This window comes from Corvus moneduloides, chromosome W, assembly GCF_009650955.1.
Source record: "Corvus moneduloides isolate bCorMon1 chromosome W, bCorMon1.pri, whole genome shotgun sequence".
NCBI lineage: Eukaryota > Metazoa > Chordata > Aves > Passeriformes > Corvidae > Corvus > Corvus moneduloides.
This window is the reverse complement of record NC_045510.1, coordinates 3,801,514-3,815,111: the sequence shown is the minus strand read 5'-3', so window position 1 is coordinate 3,815,111 and position 13,598 is coordinate 3,801,514. Positions and strand designations below refer to the sequence as shown.

Here is a 13,598-nt window from a genome sequence, read left to right as displayed (position 1 = left end):
GGAGCTGCTTTTCTCGATCGTGGCCTTTGAGACCGATATTTCGGTCGCATAATAAATGTTATTTATTTATAAATTTTGATTGGGCAATTCTGTTTACCTCACCCTTGAGGTACACATTATGTTTCCCTGTCCCTCTGTGTTACCCACCAAGTGCACTGAGGTCCTTTAGTAAAAACAATCCCATGGATGGGTTTGCTTTTGTTTGAGGCAGGACTGATCCAAACTGTCTTCCCTAACACATTCCTCATATGCACCATGGGGATTTTATTCCCTTCTACAGTACGTGGAGGTTTTGATTGGGCAGGGCCAGCTCAATTGGTAGAATCTCTAGTGTTAACTAACCAGGTGGCATTTGGTAAATGTAGATCCCAATATTTTAAGGTCCCACCAGTCATTGCTCTTAGAGTGGTTTTTTTAATAGTCCATTGTACCATTCAATTTTCCCAGAGGCTGGTGCACAACAGGGAATATGATACACCCACTCAATACTGTGCTCTCTGGCCCAGGCGTCTATGAGACTATTTTTTAAATGAGTCCCATTGTCCAACTCAGTTCTTTCTGGGGTGCCATGTCTCCACAGGACTTCCTTCTCAAGGCTCAAGATGGTGTTTCAGGCAGTGGCATGAGGCACAGGGTATGTCTCCAGCCATCCGGTGGTTGTTTCTTCCATAGTAAGCACATAGCACTTGCAAACCTTGGTGGGTTTGCAGGAGTGTGACATAATCAATCTGCCAGGCCTCCCCATATTTATATTTTAACCATCGTCCCCCATACCATGGAGGCTTTACCTGCTTGGCCTGCTTGATTGCAGTACGTTTCACACTTATGGATAACCTGGGAGATAGCATCCAGGGTTAAGTCCACCCCTCGATCACATTGCATTTCTTCCCCGATGACGTGAGGCATCATGGTCCCACCAAGCCAGAAATAATTCACCCTTGTGTTGCCAGTCCAGATCCACCTGGGACACTTTAATCTTGGCAGCCTGATCCCCCTGTCCATTGTTGTGATGTTCTTCAGTAGCCCGACTGTTGGGTACATGTACATTGACATGTACTTTCGCAGTCAACTTCTCTACCCAGGCAGTGATGTCTTGCCACAATTCAGCAGCTCAGATGGGTTTACCTCTGCACTGCCAATTGGTCTTTTTCCATCAGTCCAGTCACCCCTATAGAGCGTTTGCCACCATCCACAAGTCAGTGTACAGGTAGAGCGCTGGCCATTTCTCTCATTCAGCTCTACCTAAAGGCTGCTGGACAGCTTTCAGATCTGCAACATGACTTGATCCATCATGTCCTTCAATAGCTTCTGTGACTTGCCACATAGGACTCCATATGGCAGCTTTCCATTTTTGATGTAGTCCTATAATACTGCAGGAACCATCAGTAAAGAGAGCGTATCACTTTTCATTTTCTGGTAGATGATTATATGATGGGGCTTCCTCAGCACGTGATACCTTCTCCTCCTTCTCCTCCGACAATAGTCCATAATTTTCTCCTTTGAGCAAGTTTGTGATGACTTCCAAGATCCCTGGGCAATTTGGGTTTCCTATTTGAGCTCCCTGTGTGATCAGCGTGACCCACTAACTCCATGTGACATCAGTGGTGTGATGTGCAGAAGGGACTTTCCCTTTGAACATCCAGCCCAGCACTGGCAGTCAGAATGCCAGGAGGAGCAGTGCTTCAGTGCCAATCACTTGTGAAGTACCTTGGACCCCTCCATAAGCTGCCAGCATCTCCTTTTTAGTTGGGGTGTTATGGGCCTCGGATCCTTTGTATCCCTCACTCCAGAACCTCAGGGGTCATCCTCGAGTCTCCCTGAGTACTTTTTGCCAGAGACTCCAGGAAGGACCATTCTCCCCAGCTGCTATGAAGAGCACATTTTTCATATCTTGTCCTGTCCTGACTGGCCCAGGGTTACTGAACGAACAACCTCCTTTTTAATTTTGAAAGGAGAGACTTGTCTTTACAAACAAGCTCTGGGCCTGCTGGTTGATGAAATTAGCACTGAGAGATAAAAGAAACAATGAGAAGGGTTCCACTGATTGATGAATGGAAAGAGATTTGTCTCTACAAACAAACTGTAGGTCTGCTGATAAATTAAATTGGATATTGAGAGATGAAAGAAACAATGGGAAAATCATAAAATTCAATAAGAACTAAAAATAAGGGGGGGTTATACATTAGAAGGGAACCTTAGGTATTAGGCATTCCAGGAAGTCTGTACCTCTCAAGTACCTCAGCCAATGGGGAAAGAGAGAGGGAAATGCGGCCTAAAATTAGGATAAATAGGAGGCTGAACCCTCCAAAAATTTGAGAGACCACAGGGGAAATGCCCCATGGCCTCTCCCTTTATTAGAATAAAGTAACAGGACTCCTCTGTCTCCTTTTTGGACATAAACCTCTGGTGTTTGTGGATTAATTTTCCTGACAATTTGTTCAAAAGATAGATGTTGTTCAGGACCCCACTTGAAATAATTCTTCTTCTGGGGCACACGATAGAGGGTTTACAATTTGAGTGTAATCTGGAATATGCATCCTCCAAAAATTCACAGCACCTAGGAAACCCTGTGTTTCCTTCTTGCTGGTTGGTGGGGACATAACTGCTATTTTGTTGAACACATCCATTGGAATCTGACAGTGTCCATTTTGCCATTTTACTTCTAAAAACTGAATTTCCTGGGCAAGTCCCTTGACCTTACTTTGCTTTATGGCAAAACTGGACTTCAGGAGGATCTGGGTGATTTTCTCTCCTTTCTCAAATATTTCCTCTGCTGTGTTGCTCCACACAATGATGTCATCAATGTATTGCAAGTGTTCTGGAGCCTCACCCTTTTCCAGGGCAGTCTGCATCAGTTCATGGCAAATCGTGGGGCTGTGTTTCCACCCCTGGGGCAGTTGGTTCCAGGTGTATTGGACGCCCCTCCAGGTGAAAGCACACTGTGGCCTGCACTTTGCTGCTAAAGGAATGGAGAAAAACACATTAGCAATGTTGGTGCCACCACTTCTGCCTTGGACTCTGTTGCAGTGGGGATCCTGCAACACGCATATATCAAACCAGGAGTCCCGTGGAAAGGAAATATATATGGACAGACAGATTCTTGATAGCTGTTTCAGAGATGTTTATTTCTCCAGCCGCATGGCCGGAGCTCTGCCGAGGAACTGCTACAGTCACCGGACCAAGGGTCCTTCTGCCTGCGCAGGGAACACAAACCAACCAATGGGAACGAGGCTGAGCAGGGGCTAGGGAAACCCCGTGTCTGTCCCCTCAGGGCCCCTCTCCCAGGGCTACATGGCAGGGGAGGGACCCCAACACCTCACCCGTTTTATTTTAATAAAAGGAGAATGAAAACAACTGGATAAACATAACAAGAACAGTTTCAAAACAAAACAAGCCACCCTCCTGAGTCTTTAAATGTCCAATCATATTCTGTGGAACATCTTAGGGCTGACAGAAGGGAGACAGGACTCTCTGAGCATGCTTTGTGGGGAAACTGAGGCAGGAGAGGGTTTAACTTCTTCCCTCCCCCTTTTCATCCCCCACTCGGCATTGGAAAGGGATTTTTGGGGAAACAATTGGCAAAAGCATGGTTTTGTGAGGGAAACCATGGATGAAAAAACGGATTAGGAATACACTGGGGGTAATAGGACATAGGGTAAAAGGGAAAGGTGGGATTAGGAAAGGGAGACTGTAGGGGGGGCTTATAATGGAGATATTGTCTAACATGACTACGATTTTTAGCATATATACTGCCTTTTACAGGAACACCATCAGGCCCAGTGACCTGCGATGCTTGTAACCCTTTTCTACCTCGTATAATTTTGAATTCCACTACCTCTCCATCTCCCAAGCTTGGGATGCATTTTTCAGGGTTATTCTTTTTAATAGCAGTTCTATGCACGAATATGTCTTGCTGGTTGTCACACCTTGTTATAAAACCATAATTTTGCTTAACATTATACCATTTTACTATCCCTAAGATCTTAGTTACTATGATCTTTTCCTTTTTCCGAGTGGCTGCTGTTTTCTGTCTCGCTGCGTCTTTGCTCTCTCCTTCGGTCGCTCCCATGTTGGAATTGTCAGGGCTGCTCGTGCCTGCGCGCTCTTCCTGGGGTCGCGTTCGGGGCTGGGCGGGCCAGGCCGGGCCGCGCTGCTCAGTTCTCCGTGCGTCGCCTCCTCTGGTCGCAGCTTCGCTGCCGCTGCCAGGTGCTGCACCCACGTCTCGGCCGGGCCCCCGAGCGACGACCCCCCCGCGCCCTGCTCCAGTGCGCGTCTCGGCTGGGCGCGGCTCCGTTCTACCGCCACCACCGCCAGCCGCCACCCGCGCGCCGCCCCTCTTGGTCGGGCGTTCACGGGGCTCGCTCCACCACGCGCTGTGCGGGGCCGGGTGGGCACCGCCGGGTCCCGCCGCTCCCGCTGCACCTCGCTCTGCTGCCAACACTGCGGCTCCCGTGGCTCCGCCCGCACGCGGGAACTGCCTCGCTGCTGCTCGCAGAGCGCTCGGTGCACGTGGCCTGGGCCGCATGGTCCCTGAGGCAGGCTTCCCTTCGCCAGGACATAGCTGACATTGCTCAACAGTCTCGGTAATTAAATAATATTCACGAAAATATTCTTCCATCGGCATATATTTTGACTCCAATATTAACTGTGTCCAAACGGTTTTCCAAAAGCCCTTGGTAAGAATTAAATCCCAAGAAACATAGAAAAAGTTCTTAAACAACCATGCCAGGAAGTGTTTCAGTTCTTTTTGAGCTTGAATCAAGCTAAAATTCACAAATCGTTGTTCAAGAATCATTTTAAGTTTAAGATAAATGTCCATATGCGGCTCTGAGAGCCAAGAGTCTTCCCACGGTTCCTCCATAGTTTAGATATGGAACAGCAAAACAAAACCAAGAAGAGGAATCCAAAGTTTCCAGGGTTTACTCACACAAATCAGTCGCTTAGGGATTGGGGATCGTTCTGCCAGCAATTATCCACCATTATGTTGCAGTGGGGATCCTGCAACACGCATATATCAAACCAGGAGTCCCGTGGAAAGGAAATATATATGGACAGACACATTCTTGATAGCCGTTTCAGAGATGTTTATTTCTCCAGCCGCATGGCCGGAGCTCTGCCGAGGAACTGCTACAGTCACCAGACCAAGGGTCCTTCTGCCCGCGCAGGGAACACAAACCAACCAATGGGAACGAGGCTGAGCAGGGGCAGGGAAACCCCGTGTCTGTCCCCTCAGGGCCCCTCTCCCAGGGCTACATGGCAGGGGAGGGACCCCAACAGGACTCCAGTTTCTACTGAAGTTCCAGCATGCCTGGCATGACAGCGCTCAGTGGTGGTCTGACTTCGTTCAGACTGCAATAGTCCACTGTCAGTCTCCACTCTCCATTGGACTTATGCACAGGCCATATAGGACCATGAAAGGGTAAGGGAGTCTTGCTGACCACTCCCTGGCTCTCCAGTTCACAGATCATTTATATCGATGGTTTTAGGGTTTAGGATTTTTCCTTTTGTTTCTTTCTCTCAGGGAATTTTCTCCCATATGTTGCTAAGAGACAATAATGATGGGGTACTTAAGAGAGACAAAAGAAGTTGCCACAGCTCAGGGGAAGGGTGCAGCTGACTACTCTCTTAGCTGAGGGGTTTCTCTTGGAGGGGCAGAGATACCACGAGATTTGGGCTGGGGAAAAGGGGACTGGGCTCTGCTCCTAGCTCTCTTGCTCTCTCAGCATTTAGAGGGGAAACAGGCTGCGGTCGCTGTGGGGAGATTTTGCCACCAGTGCTGGGTTCTGTCTCCTGCTGCCTTCTTCTACCGTGAGTGAAGCTCTGCTTGTGGAAGCGGCCGTTGCACTGGAACCTTATTAACACCCTACCTCACTAAAAAAGGACCCTTTCACCATCTGCTTGGGTGCTTCAGGGGAAACCCCGGGGCCCTGAGCCCTTTTCCCCTCCAAGGAAGCCTCTCCAGACTGTGTTCGGGAGCCGGGCTGCCTCTGCCCAGCCCCCACCATTTCTTTGCTACTGCTCTGGGATTTGCTACACTGCAGCCCCGCACCCCCTGCCTGCCGGGACATCTCGTGGTTTCAGCTACAGATGTGGAGTTTCTGATACATCTCATCTACCACTCCAGGATTTTGCTCGTCCCTGCCGTTCCAGCTTGCTGCTTCCGAGGTTCCTGCTACAGCTCCTTTCACCATCCAGAGGGGCACTGGGATCAGCTGCCCCTGTGAATCAGGGGAAGAGGGGGAAGCAGAGGTTAAATGATTTGCTAAGAAGTTGTTTGTTAAAAACAATGCATACAGCTTTCTCAACACTTATTGTGCCTACTAAAGCAGAATGAGAAGCTATGAGACTATTGATAAAGGGAAGGAATCTTGACCAAAGATTCTGTTTTCGAACCTAAAACTAATTTAAACCAGCCTTGAAGTTTGGACTTGGACCAGAGACATAAAGAGCATGTACAGGGAAGCAAGGTGAAAAGTTCAGGAGGAAGATCCTTCACTTCATCCTGGAGACCCCTGCCCATGACCACCAGACAACACTGCGCAAGCGCAACGTGGATGCAAATGACTTTTGGGCTCATTGTAATACAAGGCGAGGCTAGGTGGGGCTAGGTAATGAATATGTATAGGCGTATAGGGAAACTTAATGAATATGGAACTCGTAACCCGATATATACCAAGCTGAATGCAGCTGTTGGCACACATGGCTTTGGAGGAACTATCCCGCATGCGTCTCAGTGCTGGAATAAACATACCTACTTCACTACTTATTCCAGTAGTGGAGTCTTTTCCGCGTATCACCTGGGGGTTTGTAAAGGAAGTCCCTTTTCCATCCCTTCCGCCAGCGCGTCCACCATTACCACGTAAGAGAGATGGCTGAACTCGTGCCACAGCGCCCCCTGCAGCCGCGGGAGAATGGGGAGCCTGCCAGCGCCCCTGCCAGCTGTGACTGTAACTACACCAAAGGGGAAAGTGCCTGCATCTGAGAGAAGGCTGTTGTTGGGTTTCTGTTTTTGTTTGTTGTTGCTGCCATTGTTGTTGTTTGTTTGCCTTGTTATCCATATACATACTAGTAAAGAACTGCTATTCCTTTTCCCATATCTTTGCCTGAACACCCCTTAATTTCAAAGTTCTAATAATTCGGAGGGAAGGGGGTCATATTCTCCATTCCAAGGGAGTTTCCCGCCTCCCATGGCAGACACCTGTCTTTCAAACCAAGACAGATGGCCATCATGGAGTCCCAGTTAGTGTGATATTGCCGATGGTGCACTGTTGTGGTAGTGATCAGTACCTGTTCTTCGAGACTCAGCAGTCCCACAGCAGAAGGGTCCTCTGAGAGGCCAGGAAAGGTATTCAGCTGTCTAATTTCCTTTGTCTCCACATCAGCTATATCAAAAGCCCAATGATGCCCTTTTGGGTCCTTGAAATATCCTCTCCTGAGAGGATATTCATCATGCCAAGGATGAACAGGGCCTCTGGGACAGTCACAATGGGATGTTTTTGCCACTCATTCCCAGTCAGGCTCTCTTCAACTTCCAGTATAGTCAGTCATTGGGATCCCCCTGTCACCTCAGAAATAGAGATAGATTCTGCCCCTACATATCTTGATGGCATCAGGGTACATTGTGTGCTGGTGTCAACTAAAGCCTTATACTCTTGTGGCTCTGATGTGCCAGGCCATCAGATACACACAGTCCAATAGATCCGATTGTCCCTTTCCTCCATCTGGCCAGAGGCAGGGCCCCACTAGTCCTGGTTATGTGTTGGGGTTTTTAGTTTAGTCTTAGGTTTTTTTTCCTGTTAAAGGAATTTTCTCCCATATGCATGTTGCTAGGGGACAAATAGCTGTACTTAAGAAAGACAAAAAGGGGAGTGGGGCGGGCCTGGCTACTCCTTTGTCTACACCTGGGTGTGGAGTCAGTTCGCTCTGAGCTTCCGGAGAGAGAAGCTGCAGAGAAAGGAGCCGCTGCTGCTTTCTTTTGGCCGTTCTTTCTTCCTGCTGGAAACAACGCCGGGACCCCAAAAGCCACTTTCCCTGCCCTGCTGGAGACCGGGCTGTGGCTGCCCCGCTCCGCTGCTGCTTCGAGTTTTCGCTACGCTGTAGCCCTGCTCGCCCTGCCTGCCTGGGCCTCCGTGGGGTTTTCCCATCTGGATACATCTCGTCTGCCACCCGGGATCTGTGTTCGTCCCTGCAGCTCCAGCCTGCCGCTCTAGCCTGTCGCTCTAGCCTGCCGTTCCAGCCTGCCATTCCAGCCTGCTGTTCCTGAGAGTCCGGGATCGGCTGCCCAGGGGTTTGTAAAGCCTTTGTTCCATCCCTTCCCGGGATCCCAGGGCACTGGTGCCACGTGCTTCCCGAGCTCGCTCCGGAGCGCCCCCTGCAGCCGCGGGGGAACCATCGCACCTGCCCTGCTCACCGGGAGCCGCCAGCGCCCCTGCCGGCTGCGAGCGGAACTGCACCCGAGGGGAAATAGCCTGACAGCCAAGAAGGCTGGGACTGGGTTTGTGTTTGCTGTTACTGCCATAGTTGTTGTTTTGTTTGACTGGTTATATACATATATATATATATATAGTAAAGAACTGTTATTCCTATTTCCCACATCTTTGCCTAAAGGCCCTTGATTTCAAAATATAATAACTTGGAGGGAAAAGGGGTTATATCTGCCACTTCAAGGGGATCTTCTGCCTTCCTTAGCAGACACCTGTCTTTCAAAACCGAAACATCATGGTACTCATTGCTCACTTCTTGTAAATATGAACTGGAGGTCCCTTCAAGGGGATCAGAAGTAACATCAGCCCTTCTGTTCTGTCTGAGGACTTGCCCACAGGAAACTGGAGCAGCATTTATCCTTGAGGGGTTTCCTGCAGTGTTTGTTTTCCCTTTCAATCACGTCCCTGTTCTGCTCGGGTAGAGGTGGGTTTTCCATCCCACTTCATGTCTTCTCCATGGTCATGCAGGTAAAACTGCAGGGTACCTCATGGTGCGGACCGTCTCCCTTGAGCAGGGAGGCACTTTTTCCTAATAGCTGAGATTCTGGTCCGTAGTGGCAGGGCATGGGACATTTCCTCTTTCAATTGCTTGAGGTCCTCTTTAAATTGCTGGTGGTCCTTGGACAGTCTTTCTACAGCTGCGGCACAGGTTGATAGGATGTCCTTCCTATAGCTGGGGTTGGGTAGTCACCTGAAGCACTGTTTGTTCTCCTTTCATTGACATAAATGCCAATGAATTGGCTTATGGCAATGACGTGCTACATGCAAACTTCTGCCACATGGATTGTGTACACTGGACTTCATCTGGATCTATAGAGTGATGCCTTAAAGAACCTAGAAATGAAACAACACACTTTCGAGATAATATTAGTATAGGAGGTAATATAAAGGCTGGTCTTTATTGGAGGCCTCCAGGGGCAGATATGGAAAATGCCTAAATGCCCATTCCTGCACAGGGTGAATACAGTTTTGTAAGTTTAGCAAATTAGCATAACTGACAAAAATCCACAATTAGAGACATAAGTGGTGAGGTAATTCCTCCCGGTTCAACCCCTTTTTAAATCCTCTCCCCTCAGACAGAAACTAAACTTTGTTTATGAAAATGTGTATTGAAGAGTTGGTTTTAACCTTGGTTCCCAGGAAGAACCAAGATAGGATAGGGGCCTTGGGTCTCCTGCTTGGAGTCTGGAATGTGTTTTGTCTTTCTGCCTATCAAGGAAGGGGAAAGTACTGGGGCTAGCTAGGAACTATATAACTACACAACAGTAGAGCCAGAATATATGTGTAAAGAATTTAGAGAATATATAAAAGCAAAAATCATTCTGGCAACAAGAGGACTGGTCGTTATTTGAATCCTCATAAAGTACCTCCAGCACAGCTAATTCTGTCAGGTGCTGGATACCTTTCTGCATGTTGTTCCACTTGCCTGGGTACAATGGTAGATCATCCTTGAAAGGATAACTTTCCCTCATGCTTGACAGGAATCACCTTCAGAGGCTGAGAGTTTCTGTTCTCTTCCCAATCCCCTTGTCAATGCCCACATACTGGGACAGGGATCCCAGCTGCTTGGCTTCACTACCCTCTAATTTCCAATCGTGGACCTACTTCCTCTTCACCTCTCACTAAGAAAACTGATTTGGTCTTGGATTTCTGTGGTAGCCTGTTAACCCCCTGATTCTGTGATGCCATGTTCCCCCTGTTCCCTGCCCTAGCCTTGGCCACTCCCTCGGTTTCTCCCTATTGGCTCCTGTACCCCAACCCCACCCAAGGACTGCCCCTGGGCCCCTGACAAAACCACCCTGCACCCAGACCACGAGGTCTCTCTCTCTGCCTCTGAGGGCGCCAGGACAAGATGTGAATAAAGCCATCTTACCACCCTCATGGGAGACCCTTCTCTACCTCCTTTATCACCACTGTGTTGTAACGCTGCTGGCTGCCGGAGCCAGATCGCGGGGCTGTCCGAAATGGACTCCGGGATGTGACTAGTTGCACGGCCCTAGGTAACTCCCACTGTGCTCACAGGGAGCTGCAGCCTGCTAGGCAGTTAAGCGGTTACAACAGATTTCTTCTTCTGTATAAGGGCAACTGCTACCGGCATGGGTTGTTCCTTTGGTTCAGCTGCAGTTTGAGTGGCCATTGTGCCTGTTGGTCTGCTTTCCTCCTCCTCCTCCTTCCCCTGAGGGTGCTGTCTAGTGTCAAACCTCGTCCAGTAAAGAGTAGCCTGGGCCAAACACATTGCAATAACTTTGTGCCTCTCTGGAACTGCCACAGCACTTTCCTTGCAAATATTCTGTCACTTTATCAGGGTCCTGTAGTTGTTCAGGGGTGGACTTCCAAACCATTGGAGCAGAGAATTTTTCCAAAAACTGGCCCATATTCTCCCACATTCCATGCCACTCATGACTGTCCACCCTTGGCACAGATCTTTGAATGACCTTCCTAGAAATTTCTTTTGTAACTCTAAACATGGTGTTGACTGTACTGAGGAGACCTGGCAGACTGAGCAACAAGAACATGCTTTCCTTAACATCCAAAGAGAATTCAAAATTCTCAAAAGCTGTTGTAACAGGCCTGAAGGAGGAAAAGGGGGTGAAAAGCTGGGGAAAATCATCTTCCCTTGTTCTCCCTACAGACTGGGTACAATTATTAATGAATTTCCCAGAGGTAGTGCAGGGAAGGGCAGGAGAGCAACACTGAATACATATCCCAAATGACCCTCATTGCCCTTGATGTTATCATGTCATAAGCTAATATCACACAGTACAGCAACAAAGCAATTCTGATCACTCTTCCTGCTCAGAAAAAGATCATAATGAGGAGCCACATGTTGCATATACAGGAGTATACACAGTGTTAGGTACCACAACCATGTGAACAGACCAAGCAACATTGTGACCATCGGTTCTGTACCTAATACAACAAATGCTTAGATCCAATTTGGTTCCAACCCACTCTGGGCAAATCTGTTGTCATCTCAACCCTTCGAGCCCCATATTAGCCACTAAATAAGGCTGTCATGGTTTAGGAATGGTATTGCCCAATTTAGTGTTCCCACTGAAACACTCCAAACCAGCGCCACTCACTCACTCCCTCCTCTCTCTCCCCATATGGCAGGCTGGAGAGGAGGATTGGAGGCACAAAAGGTAAAGATCACGAGTTAAGAACAATATATTACAAACAGCAATGAAGTAAGAAACAAATGGTAACAACATTAATAACAGAGTGTACAAGACAGGTGAACGATTCACCCACAAGTGCTCACCATGTTGAACCCAGCGCTACCCTGACCATTCACTCTGACACCGGCCCAACTGGAAGGGACCCATCCCTGTTCACTCCATGTGTATGACATGAGGTGGTATAGAATAACCTCAGGGTTCTAGACATGCTCCTCCTGTCTACCGCAAAAATTAACCCTGTCCTGGCCGGAACCAGGACAGGACATCATGCTGTCATCATGCCGTGTCCAGCTACATGTTCCTGATAAGCACTTTGAGACTCTCTGTAGATATGAGATATATTATTTATCCTACATTCATGCTATGAAGAGCTGAATATGAAACCATTTATTATTGCACACAATGCTGCAGTATAAGTCAGTCTATTGGGTCTGGTGGTAGGGGTGGAAATGCTGGGGCAAGAGAAGAAAGTAAGTTTGAAGAGTCCTTCATAACCCACTGTCCTCAATTTTTGGATAACACCCTGCTTCTCCCTGGCCATTGCTCCTGGAATTTATTTTGGATTTCTTAGCATCACTCAGACAAATGGGAGAAGACATAAGAGTTACTTGGCATGGGAAGAGAGAGATGCATGGAAGGTTTAGAACTCCCTCCAGCCCCTTGCTGTTAAATCTGAAACTAATGAGGACCACAATTTTTCTCCTCCTGCTGTACAATTGCTTTGGAAATAAATCAATCAGGAAAAAATCCAGTTCAGGTACAGGCAATGGGCAAATATGTGTGCTGCCCAAAGGCTTTGCAGGGGACAGTGGAGAAGGAGCAAGCAGAGGAAGAGATGCTGAGTTTGATACGCACCCAGAGCAGCAAGAGAAGCAAAACCAATCAGTGACTTTCCAGAATTATGTTTGGTTATGCTAAATATTGATTTTCATTATTTTATTTTGCTTCTTCTTTCCTGCTTGCTGTGTTGCCCAAAAGCCAACTTAAGGTACAGGCAGCCAGGCACAGCAACCAAGGGATATCACAGACAAATGAAATGAGAGCTTAATATGCCCCACAGATGGCATGGGTGCATGAGGGAATAGTCAAATGGAAACACATATTAAATTAAGGATAGGAATTCATGGTTTCAACTCTACATGTCCTGTCTTCATAGAGGCAGAAAGATGGAGGCCCATGTGACACCCTCCCCAGAAAGCAAACTGTGGCACTACAGTAAAGCATGCTTCCCCCAGCAGATTGTGGGCAGCTGAGGACAGTCCTGTTTCCCCATCATCCACCATTGTCATAGAATCACCTAGGCTGGAAAAGACCTCCAAGATAATCAAGTTCAACTGTTAAGCTCATGGACCAGTTATCAGAGCCTGTCTTGGGGTGACCTTATGATGTGTATCCCATATCGCTGCCTATGCCCAGAAATTAATTTCTGTGCCTTTCTATGCCTCTAAACTGAGCCTGAGAGGGGGAAGGAAAAAAAAACTGAGCAAAACTTTTTCAAGCAGTTCGCAGCTTGTTCAAGGTCACACACAGATAGCAATTTGTTTCCCAGCTGCAGCAGGGGAGGGAGGAAGCACCCGACTGGCTGCCCCAGGACAGGTTTTTTTTTGGCCAGTTTTTCAGCTGCTTTTTTCTCTGGAGAGAGACTGAGAGTTGCATTTTTCCTTCCCTGGAATTTCGGATTTTCTCCCTTTTCTACTGGACTGCTTGATTGCTTTAACATCAGAACACATCGGGAGGACTTTCCACCGGGCACAGAGGGCCTGGCCCTGGGCCAAGCCCCAGCTCCGAGGAGACCAAAGGGAGGATTCTAACATTTTCCCAGGTTTTTCCCCCACAGCGAAAGATTTTATTATTTAGCATTACTTTCCTTTCCCGTGTGTTTGTTAAATAAATAGTTTTATCTCCTTCACTTTCCTTTGAGGAAAATTTATTTTTC

At 48.0% G+C, this 13,598-nt stretch overlaps 1 protein-coding gene across 2 annotated transcripts in view; it reads right to left on the bottom strand.

Annotated features, from left to right (window-relative positions):
- The window catches only part of LOC116437397 (CBP80/20-dependent translation initiation factor-like), a 484,652-nt gene that overhangs the window by 136,087 nt on the left and 334,967 nt on the right, over positions 1 to 13,598 (bottom strand). The gene's annotated exons all lie outside the window — the stretch shown is intronic.